Source organism: Athene cunicularia (assembly GCF_003259725.1).
Source record: "Athene cunicularia isolate RWA chromosome 4 unlocalized genomic scaffold, athCun1 chr4_part3, whole genome shotgun sequence".
Taxonomy (NCBI): Eukaryota; Metazoa; Chordata; class Aves; order Strigiformes; family Strigidae; genus Athene; species Athene cunicularia.
Window position 1 is genome coordinate 19,129,408 of NW_020799100.1, and position 12,810 is coordinate 19,142,217.

A 12,810-nucleotide genomic window follows, 5' to 3' on the forward strand; every position below is an offset into this window, starting at 1 on the left:
AACTTCTATAGTATTTTTTTTTTTTTTTTTTTTTTTTTTTTTAACATGCATCTCATGAATTATGGCATAAAAATCTTCTGGGTGAACTTCATTTTTCTTTTGGAGTCCTGGCTGGGACAAGCAAGCAATTCCTGTCTCTTGTCTTCATTCTGCTTGTCTCAGTGACAGAGCCAGAACCTTGAGAAGAATTACAGTTGATAAGTATGCCTTCATAAATGAAAGCCTTAAAATTGAGAAAAAAATGCTCTGTCTGAGCTAATTTATTCCTAGTCTCAAATATGTTCTAGCCCTCCTTACCTTTAAAGTAAACACAACTTTTGCCAAATATACTTTGATAGTAATAAATAAAAGACTTCTCTGGGAGATGTATACTTCTTATCTCCAGATATATTCAGAATGAATGAGCATTCAAGTATATCTTGTATCCTTGCCAAAATATCATTCCAATATAGCTTGCCAAAAAAGTCCCAGAGAACAGTTCTTTATCTTCCTGAGAGCCAAAAAATGAGTCTGCATTGTGGGATAGACCTACTTATCAGCAGTACAATTCAGGCTTTCTTGGACCATGCTTCATTCAAGATAGAACCTATTTAATGGATACTCCTGCCAAAAATTGTTAACAGCTTTCTTGAGGTGTTGATAGCTGCTCATGCACCTCATCAATTCTGTCCTGCTATCTGAAAGGAGAAGAACCATCTTATAGGAATATGAAGATCCTTTGCTGGGACTGATGCGGAAAAAGATTTTGAAAGCCCTATATACTTTCTTTTTGTAAAACAACAAAGAGAAGAAAATATGGATTATCAATATACCCAAGACATCACACACCAAAAGTTAAATTAGAAGCACAGCAAAAATGGCTTTTGTAAAACCTGCAGGCTTTGATATAAAGGGGAGAGGCAGTTCATGGAACTTGCACTGACTGACTACCCTTTAAAGTCTCTCTAGTTTCCTGGTATTTTTTTTTTTTTCCAGTTCTGGGAGCAACATAATGAAATGCTATTCATTTTAAAGTGAGGAATGTAACCATAATATTTACAAGAAAAAAAGGCCATTCTCTGTCTTTCTTTTCAGACGTTGTTGAAACCTTTTATCATCAGCGTGAGCCTAGTTTGCCATGCTTACATTTTTCCAGTCCTAATTTTTTGTTATCCAGAAACAAATGCCTCGATGGAAGACATCATCCAGCTACATTGTTGTTGTCTGCTGAGTACACTGTAAGTTCATGTATGATCTTCATTTTGTATTTAAGATGAATATTTGCATCCTCTTCTGTCTATGAATTTCTTACTATTATTTAAGTGATAAATTCACTGAAGTCGGAAAACTTAGGGGGGAAAATAAAAAGCTATTTCTGTTAAAATAATTGATAATATACTGTAGCTTTTCTATAGCTGTGTTCCTTCTAAGAAGCAAGTAGTTTGGATGCTGAAGGTCATTTGTGTCCTGGTGCTATGATGTCAAATGATTCATGGCAGTATATGTGAAAGAGTTAGACATACGGAAATAAAGTTATGGGTCCCTTCCAATTTCTTCACGAGCTCTTTAGTCATCTCTAATGAGTATCTCTAATTTTAATTACTTCCAAAAGTTAGTTTATTCAAAAACTCTGGCACAACTAAAAACATTATATGATGTTTTGATCACACTCTACAGGCTTTATAGTATCATGGGGAAATCGCTATGGGATAACACTAAGGATGAGCAATGCAAATCTGTTTTTCTGTACCAGATTTTCAAATAGCCTTCTTAAGTACTGTTGGACTCTGGATGCCTGGATAGGAAAACAATTGAAATTCAACAGCAATTGCGAACTATCTGCAAACAGTTTTAATATTCACTTCAAAGCAGACACCAGTGAGTTCCAGAGAAGATTTTAGGAATGCAGTGTATCTGTTCAGATGAAATGACAGAAAACCTTGAGTCTGAGTAAAGGTATTCGTGAACACTTTTGTGGCAATCCTTCCAGCATTTTCTGAAAAGGAATCCAATCTGTCTCTGCACTGCTATGGATTGTATGGATGTTATGACCAAGAACTATTTTATCTTATGCCCGTTTTTTATATTAGTCAAGATATTTTCAACCTTTTTTTTTTAAGAGTTAGCCAGTTTGTATTAACATTTCAGACTGACTCATTAATTTTGTTTGCAATCCATTTTTTTTAGTCTTCAGAATCTGTTGAGTAATTATTTCTACAGTTTCATCAAGAACTTCAGTGATACTCAGCAATTTCTTCTATAGAGTTTTGAAAGTGTTCTGTTCAGAAAGAACTATGACATGCAAAAGATTCTTTGGGTCATGACAAGCACATTTTTATAATGTGTTTGCACTTTGTGCATGAATAAGCAAATGTCTGGTTAGCAAGCTTTTTTTTACAGATTTTCTTTTTTGACCAACAGACCATATAGTCTAGCTGTGTGTGTTGGGTTGAGCTTGGCTGAACATCAGGTGCCCACCAAAGCTGCTCTGTAACTCTTCTCCTCAGCTAGAGAGGGGAGGAGAATATAACAAAAGGCTTGTGGGTTGAGATAAGGACAGGAGAGATCATTGACCAATTACTGCCACAGGTAAAAGAGACTTGAGAAAAGTAACTTAATTTATTGCCAATCAAATCAGAGTAGGATAATGAGAAATAAAACCAAATCTTAAAACACTTTTTGCCCACCTCTCCCTTCTTCCTGGGATTAACTTCACTCCTGATTTCTCTATCTCCTCCCCTGCAGCGGAGCAGTAATAGGGGTTGTGGTCAGTTCATCACCTGTTGTCCCTGCTGCTCCTTCCTCCTCAGGGGAGGACGCCTTACACTCTTCCTCTGCTCCAGCCTGGGATCCCTCCCACAGGAGACAGTCCTCAGTGAACGGCTCCAACGTGATTCCTTCCCATGGGCTACAGTTCTTCATGAACTGCTCCAGTGTGGGTCCCTTCCATGGGTGCCGTCCTTCAGGCACAGGCTGCTCCAGCGCGGCTCCCCCACGGGTCACCAGTCCCACCAGCAAACCTGCTCCAGCGTGGGCTCCTCTCTCCACGGGGCCACAGGCCCTGCCGGGAGCCTGCTCCAGCGGGGGCTTCCCATGAGGTCACATCCCCCTGCTCCGGTGTGAGATCCTCCCCAGGCTGCAGTTTCTAGGAGCTTCTCACAGAAACTACTCCTGTATTCCCCCCCTCGCCGTTACCAAAACCTTGCCACGCAAACCCAATACACTGTGATACAGCATATGGTATTCTAATGTTCCTTCTTGCATATTTAAATCATGCTGGGTCTTTAAAGATTTTTATTTTAGAGAAACAATCATCCAGACTTCAGGAGAAAAAAATAGTCAATCTGATTTGTGCTTATAAATGTTCCCCACCTGTCTCATCACCTTGGGTAACAGAAAATAGAAACTTTATACATCATGTAGAGTTCAGAAATTTCCTTAGTAGTACTCCTCAAATACTAGAAATTATTTTGAAATTTACTCAAATGACATTTCTTTTTCTTGGATGGTGTGGGATTGCTTTGTATGCTAGATTAACCGAGCAATTGCAAGAATTTTTTTATTTTTTTTCCTGGAAATCCTGCCTCAGGCAGTCCAGTGGAGAAAAGCCCAGAGAGACACTTAAAAATCTCTTTTAATTGCCCTAATTCTGTTTAGATATGAACCTCTTTCAACTTAATTATCTTGTTTCAGTATCAAATTAAGTCAGTGGCAAAATATTCATTAAGATGATGACCAGTCCCTAACAGTAGAACAGGCTGTACCATGTGACTTATGTCCACTTGCGTCTAAGCCCTGTAATTTATGTTCCGAATAATGTGGATTGTAACTCAGTAGTCCTCAAAGTGGATGTAAGTAAAAATACAAGCACAGCATAATCACTGAATATTTCTCTACCAGAAAAAAAAAAAAAGAGATCTTTCCAAAGACTTAATTCTTCAGTCTTTGACTTACACTTTTTTCAATTATTTCAGTAACTTCTGAAATGCACCCATGCAGCACAGTAGTTTTAGGCAGGAAGTGAAGAAGAAAACTTCTTTCAATCGAAGCTGGAGGACCAATTTTGATAGTAATTATGTGAGGTTGGGTCAGCTCACTGGATGTTATTATCTCCTGCCAAACTAAAAATGAAATTTATGAAAAATGAAACCTGTAATGATCCTAAGTAGTTAGACCCTAGTTATGGAAGTCATCGAGAAATACAGATATTGCTGCTGTAGAAACTATCATTTGGTGGCATTACTTCTGAGTTGCTCTGAAGGAAAGAATTCCAGTTATAAATTTATCAATACTATGTGAATATAATTTTCCATCACTGTTAGGAATCCTGAATGTATCCCATAACTATGTAGGCTGCAGGTGTCAAATGGGACAGGGGAAAGGAGAAGCTTGGCAGATCGTTGGTCACCGAGCGATGCAATTGCAGACATAGGTCCTTTAGTTCTTAGAAAGCTCGTGTTTGTTTGTGGCAGTAGTCCTACAACAGAGTATATTGCTTGTATTAAGAATCCTTTTAAATTACTTACAAGCATAATGGATTAGACTTGAAAATGCCTTCCACTGTCATGCCTATTGAAAAGTCATGTTCACGCTCTTCATTCTTGCATTAGTCTCCTCAGGAGTCCAATCATTTTTCTTGATGTGTGGTATTCTGTCTGATATTTATCAGCTAGTAGAAAAAGAGGAGAATTGCACCACATTATGCCTAGTCTGACTTGTTTCCTTTTTGAACCACTTATACAGACTATAAACCCCAGCTTTGCCTTTGAAGAACTGTGGTTGCTTCTGTAAACTTTATTTTTCAACTAGATATTTCTGCATACATAGAATTGTAGATTCATAGAATAGTTTGAGTTGCAAGGGACCTTAAAGATCCAACCTCTCTGCCATGGCAGGGACACCTTCCACTAGCCCAGGTTGCCCAAAGCCCCGTCCAACCTGGCCTTGAATCCTTCCAGGGAGGGGACAGCCACAGCTTCTCTGGGCAACCTGGGCCAGTGTCTCACCACCCTCACAGGGAAGAATTTCTTCCTTAGATCCAATCTAAATCTGCCCTCTGTCAGTTTAAAACCATTATCTCTCATCTCATCCCTACACCCCCTGATCAAGAGTCCCTCCCCACCTTTCCTATGGCCCCTTTAACCACTGTAAGTCTGCTCTAAGCTCTCTCCAGAGCTTTCTCTTCTCCTGGCTGAACACCCCCAACTCTCTCAGCCTGTCCTCATACAGGAACTGCTCCAGCCCCCTGAGCATCTTTGTGGCTTCCTCTGGCACCACTCAAGCAGGTTTGTGTCCTTCTGATGTTGGTGTCCCCAGAGCTGGACGCAGCACTGCACGAGGGGTCTCATGAGAGTGGAGTAGAGTGTGTAAAGCTCTGCATTTATCCTCTTTGGTCTCAGATATATTTTAGATACTTAGACTCTACCTGAATCTCTTTTAAATTTCTCTTGTTGAGATAAACAGTCTGAACTTTTAAATCTTTCACTCAGGCTGGTTTCCCAGTTCTTTAATCATTGTTACGGCTTTCTACTAATCTTTGCTGATCCCAGTGTTCCAGAGGTGAAAGCTGTTGTGATTTCCCACACCTCTTGGTTCAGGGACTTGTGACCAAAGGAAAGAGGTTGTATTTCAACATCCCAGTGATCTCAGTCTCTTGGAATAGCCCCAGGCCAGGAGTAGACAGTTGTAAATAGAGAAGCCTTTGGACCATTTTTATTGTGATGGAAATTAGCCCATCTTCCAATGGATGTGGATCTAGTCTTTTGAGCAACTCTTGATTTTTGTGACAAGCGTAATTCAACTAAACCATATAGTATCTTCAAATTATTCTATACAAAGTTCTCATAAATTTTATTCAGAAAAGCTTCAGGATTTAGGTCTGTGTAATAAAGCTATTGAGTGATATAGTATGTGTTTCAACATAACACAGAAATGTCTCACAAATACTAATACCTAAGAATCAGAGGAAGTCTTTGTTCATTGAATTCTCAGAGGTCTTGGCACACCTTGACTTATATCTCATATCGAGCTGTCTTTCATGTATCTGATTTAGAAACTGCAGTAGATCAGAACTGGGGAGAGTACATCCAGCTTTCATCACTGACTTGTCAATATAAGGAGAAGTGACATGACAATAACACGTCCCAGCATGTTTGTTAGGGATTCTTCACCCATGAAATTTATAATCCTTTCAAACACAGAAACTGTACGATTTTAAAGGAGCTTTGTAGGGCTCATGAAAATTAAATGCAGAAAATATGGAGCAAGTGGAAAATAAAGTAGCTCCCATATCACTAAGAGCTTTGCTTTAATTGCAGGAGAAGGTTTTAGCTGAAGAAGTAAACTCTTTTCCGTTCTTATTAAATAAAAGAATACATGACTTTTCTGTGTTTTCAGCCATTTTGAGCAGTTGTGTGCAAAGTTTTGGTGCAAGCATGTTTATTTGAATGAGTCTCTCCCTATATTTATTTATAGAGGCTTCCCAATAGTATTAACTTTAATAGCTGTGCTTCTGGTTAAATTGCTGATTTACATTAAAACAAGGTTTTGAAAACAGATTACTGTGTTGGATGCCACAATTCACCCACAGAAACAATACAATTCCTTTAATGTCACTGTTGATTTCTGCTATCAGCAGTATGAGAGATCATATGCTGTCTTAATAGAGATTTCGATATAGTTGTAGTAATGTCATTTTGTGTTTATATATGGATTAACATGTTTCCCAGGATAATAATAGGTCCAAAAATACTTATTAAGTAATTACACTTTCATAATATTTATAAAAGCTGTGAGTTTGGCATATCCATGTCAAAATACATTTATTTAACTGAAATATATATGTTTACTTTGGCACAGACAACTTTAGTGAGGGAAAATGGTGACCAGAGTTTTTAGACAAATTCTCCCTATCACAGTTACAGTCCTCACAGTGATCCTTGGATCTCATTTCTCAATGCAGCCCTGGCAGGCTGATCCAGCAGATCCCTCCATGACCCAGAGCTGCAGTAATGAATGCAGTGACTCTTTCAAGTGGCAACTTGAAGGGGCAGACTTAAGGTTGCTTCAGTTTTTATCTCGACAATACATCTGGCTTTTCAGAGATATAAATCTGAAGTACTGTAATTCTTCACTCCTTGTTTTTCAGATGCTTGAGTGACAGTCAACTCCAGTTTCTAGAAGCACCGAACCCTGTCAATAACCTTAACTATGGCATGATGGGTTTTGTCACTGAATGATAAGAAAACCTTTTCCTGCACTAGTTCTCATATCATTGTTCCACTGTTACAGTAAACATCTTCAATGATTGCCTCTGAGGTGCTGATTTTGACTTTGCTGGTCATTGCCATGGGAGCGTGGCCAACAAACAGCCAAGTATGGCAGCAGATTAAGGTAGAATTTTCCAAGAGCAACAGTGAATCATGTAGGCAATTTCTCATCTGCCACCAACAACCTTTTTCTATGGTATTTGATAGTATTCAGATTAGTTCTTTAGCCCAGTTCTGAAATACTCTCAAGACAGATTTATTTATTTAAAATGTATGTGTGCAAGTTTCTTAAATTATGTGACGGGCTGGAGCTTCACCAACATAATCTTATCAGCATTCGGTATCACTGGCTTTAGAAAAAAAATAAACAAATGCATGATAATGAGATGAGATAAAAATTCAATCAGAAGAATAAAATATTTTTGTGATTGCTTTATTCATTTTTCTTTCTCACACAATTCCCTCTCCTAAAACACCCTGTCTTAAGCAGCCACTTTTTGGCATATGTTCCAAAATATATAAAACCTGGCACACATGACTGGAGGATTTTTAAATTACTAGTGAGGACTGGATATACTTTCACTTTAATCTGAATTGGAAATAGCTCAAGTAAAGAATAACAACGTTGTCTACAGAGATCCTGATGTAAATAGAAAGATATTTCAGAGCGTGGTCTTTTATTTTTACTTTTTATTCATGACTGGTTAGGAACTGTAAATAACTTCACAAGGGATGTTGCTGATTAGAATTAAAAGAGAAAAAAATGTGGAAGTTATAACAAGTTGGAAAAGTTCTGAAGAAGTTCCTCATTTACCCACTTCTTCCCCCTTCAGTAAAAGAATTAGAGTTAAAATTTCAGTAAAAATGTCTTTTCTTTCCTATGTTGGCACTTCTTTTTTCCCTTATTTTTTCCCTCTTTTTATGGAAGCAAAAGAGGGAGACATCCAGTGAGCTCTGCTCTAAGTTGTAGTTCAGCTCCTTCTGTAGGCCATTTTCTGTATATCCTTTTTCCTCAATTCTTACATGTTGCTACATGTTTTCTCACCAGATTTGTTGGGAGGAGAGCTTAGAACAGATGTCAGAATGAATGAGCCCGGTGTGCTTGACAAATAGATAGATATTGAACAGTTTGTTCACTGGCTCATGTAGCTGCAGCTTTGTGAATCTGAAGACTTGCAGCTTTTGGATGGGGGTAAGGGATCATAGGTAGTTTTGTAAACCTGTGGAAGGACTTCTCAGGGAAAAGCAGCTTAATTTTTCTATATCTGTTGTGGTTTTTTAAATATTAGCTAGAGACCTCTACAAAGGACAAGCTGATATTCATTAGTTATATATATCAGATATATCAACTATATACTAGTTTTGGAATTCTTTTTACTTCCTCTTACAGCCTGTTTTCTATCAACAGACTATGAAAAACTTACATGTGCTGTTTAAGCTTTGTGAGATTCCTCTGAGGTAGATAAATCATGGAACATTATCTTTCTTTAATACAAATACATTAGAACGTATGCATCCTGTGTTTTCTGAATCACAGCTTTTACTTTTTACAAAAAGCTCATATAAATTTTTAGTCAATTAGGATTTCTGCTTAGGTAATAAAGCTGCAGCATGTATCTGTATATTAGGTGCTTGAACTCCTGTCAAAACTTAACATGTTTATGTCATTTAGATACCTTGATGTTATTTTTACATGTGTACACACGTACACGTGCTCTTTTGTTGTTATTCACACTGCTCGTTCTGGCTCATTTGGGCATCTAGCAAAGGTACAGTACAGAGCAGCTAATTTTTAATTTTAAGCTCAAACTCTCTTTGCAGTAAACAGAGGGGGATAGGTGCATAAATTATGAGTCAAGCTACAACTAAATTCTGAAGTCGCTGAGTTTCTTGCTGTGCTCTTGGATCCTTGTTCTGAGGACTGGGACTGAGTGTTTGGCCAGGCCACACCATGGTTCCCTTCCAGCTTGTGCACAGAATACTTGCCAGGTAAAATGGCAAGTAAATACAGTTTTCATCTTTGTTTGGCAGTAGCATTCAGAGGGATGTTCATCTGGAAGGGAGTCCCACATTCTACAAGTTAGACATTCTCCAAAGTAAAACACATTATTCGACACTATGCGTACCTCTTCCTTATGACTTAGAAATTGTCACAGCTGCCTTCTCCAGAGCAGTTGTTTCCTTGTGGAATAGGAACTTCAGCTGTAGAAAGTTTGACTTCTTTATCAGTTCTATCTAGACAAACTAAAATGTCCTTGCTTTTGTACCTTCCTTTACACTGGCAACTTCAAAGATTGTAGCAAATGTTGATGTAGGGTCCAAAGATGTTTCTGTATGTTTTGTGTTTCATTGCATTCATTAGAGCAGTATGACCGCAGGGTATGGACAAACTGTATCAGAAATGGCTCGAAATGTTTTAAAGTGCTTTTATAGTTGGGGTCTTTTGCCCACCATCACCCATGAACCAATTGTTGTCACAGAACACTCCTGGCTATCTAAATAACAAAACACATACGGAATCATATAGATTAACTAATTGATACTAGACAAAAGTAAAGCATCAAAGGAGCATTTTTGATGTGAAAATACCTACTTTGACTTTGCCTGATTGTATTCCTGATCATTTTGATTAAACTGATTTGAAAAAAACCCCTGAAATAATAAAGAATAATTCAAAGTAATGTATTAGTTCTCGATCATTAGAATATTTTAACAATAAGACATACATAAGTAAATATACTCTAAAAGATCAAGGGAGCATTTTTATTTATTTTTTTTTAATTTCACTTTCTGAACTTGTTGCAAGTACAAAGCTGCTTCTTTTGTAGTTTGACCTGTAAGTATTAGATTTCTTATGCGATTCTAATGTTTAGGAATATACACCAGAATTCCTATAGTTACTGAAGCTGATACTTGAGCATCCTTAGCTTTGGGTATATTGTCTGCTGTGTACTGTATTTGTGATAACTCATGTACCTTTCTTTAAAATAATCAGAAACTTTGAAGCCTTCTCACATCCTGTACTTCTGTATTTATATTCTCTACGTCACTTGTAGAGAGAGCAAGCATAACACCAATGATCTATAAACATCCAACATTTGTCTGAAGTGATCAAATTGTGTCCAGAAACAAGTAATTTACCAGATTGACCTTTTGGACGTGAGATAAATTGTCCTCAGACTATTACAAGTGTGTGTGGGTTTATTATTTTTGAAGTGATGCAAGATTCATTCTTGCTATGAACAGAACAAAGAAGTTTAGACTTTGAGAGTCCCAATATGCAGAAGAATGCCAAATGGAGACAAATTCATATTCTGCATTTGGAGTGCGATTATGTTCATTCTCTGAAATATCTGCCTTTCATATCCTCAACTTTTTCAAGCGCAATATGCATAACTCTTCTGTCTAGTTCAGTTGTGCTCACTATAGGATACAAAAGAGTCGAGGAAAAACTAGCTTTATGCCAACTTCTCATATCTCTAGTTGGAATTCATTTCGCTGATTATCGTAAGATAGAGAAAAAATTGAATATCATCTACATATTGCATAGGCCATTCTGATATTAGCTGTAGTTTAAAAGTGTTCAGAACATACCTTTTTTTCCCCCCCCCCTGTACAATTTCTCTGCTGCTTTCCACTTGAGGACATTCAGCAAAGACAAAAGTGACGGTTTGCTGATCTTAAAGAATAGCAACATTTCTCAAAGGGCCTAAGGAGCTTGCAGCACAACAGAGAAACTATCTTAAGTCCTTTAATTTGTAATATATTGATTTTATATGTACTCATCAAAAAAAGAAAGATCGAAAAAGCTGTAACTAGTACTGTATTTGTTATTACAAATGTAATAGAGTTTGTAGTTAAATATATAATGGCCATGTCTCATTTTGCATTAATACACTGGCTTTCATCTAAAAGGAAAATATCAAATGTGCTAGGCAAAGGATACACCCTGCCAGCAAAGTGAGTTCTGCTTCGTGCACTCGATGTGTGCATCATCTTGAGTATTGTAGAAACCTATAAAACTGTTAACAAGTTATGCTTTAGCAGCATTCCTGGAAGTTGCATTCTTATTTCTGGAACTGTGTTCTGAGGGATTCCAGTCAGTACCCCAGTGACGTGACATCCCTGGCAACATGTACTGAGAACTGACAGATGACAACTGTAGGCACCAGCGGTATTTGATGAATATATTACAGTTCCAAAATACTGGTATATTACATGTGCAATGCAAAGTTACTCTAGCTGAAAGTTCCGTATAAGTTCAGGATTCATAACCATTTTAAATTAAAGCCTTAAACAATATGGAAAAATTTATTGTAGGCTATCCGCTAAGTATTATCTGTTATTTTCTCTTCCACTAATTAAAACCAAAGCGTGACCCAAGTATAACGTACTATTAATTCTCCAGGAATCTTCCAATTTAAGAGAGCTAAATTTTTTCAGGGTTCAAAGGTAACTCCTTCTGCAAATTAAGAGAAAATGATTTCATTTTCTGTTCATAGATGATCTCTGTTAAAGTCATGCTCATAAAATGTCCACTTCATATGTGGTGTTTTCTTGCCCTTTCCCAATTCTGTGGTGTAGAGACTGCTCATGAATTTCAAAAAGTTGTGTTAGAATAATCTTTTAATATCAATTGTAAATGCCATTGGATTGAACTAGGTGTCTTATTAGCAACTCCCTCCCATGAGTGCTGTAAGTTTTAAAGAGGAAATTAATCTCTTTTTAGCTTTACACAAATAGTTTAGCAAAAACAATGGGATTGCAAATAGTCTGTAAGAGATAACCACTGACATTGGTGGGACCTAGGGTCTCAATACCTCAGCTCTCATTGTCTTCCATGTCAGAATCCTGGCAAGAATTTAACCTGTAGAAGTCAGAATAGGAAGTAAGGTATTTCTGAAGGTATTCTGGCCACATTGAGACTCCTCAGTAACTGTGCTGATTTACAGAACTATCTATATTTTATAAAGCTTTCAAAACATCTAAATAATATGCCTTTTTTTTTTTTTTTACAGACAAGAGCATGTAAGAACATAATTGATGGTTTGTCCTTATTATTATTTATCAGGCTAAAAGGGTCAAGCTGATCAGAGTCGCTGCAGTTGCAGCAGGGATGCAGTTGGTCTGGAGTGTCTCATAGTTGAGCCATCATTCACCATCTGCCTGATGAGGGGAATAAAAATAACAGTTGCAGATGAAACCAGCTTTTGAGCTTCACTTTTTCTGTGGCTGCATCTTTTTCAAACAAGATGCCTTGTCTAACAAGGTGTTTCAAAACAGCTAAGAAGTACTTAGGTACATAAACCAGTAAAAGGGATAGATAGTTCTGTTAAATAAGCATGTCTGCTGGGTGCTTATATACATAACTGTATGTGAAAAATAAGTAGGCTTCTTGAAACTTTGTAATATAGTATTCTAATTTAGGAAACTAGATTTGTGATGTTTTTGTAATACTTCATCTGTGGTACTTTCCTCTGAAGCTAATTAATTTCTATACTTTTATTCATAAGCAAATCTAGCTAGTAAAATACCCTGTCAAAATAGGCAGATTTTCCAGAAA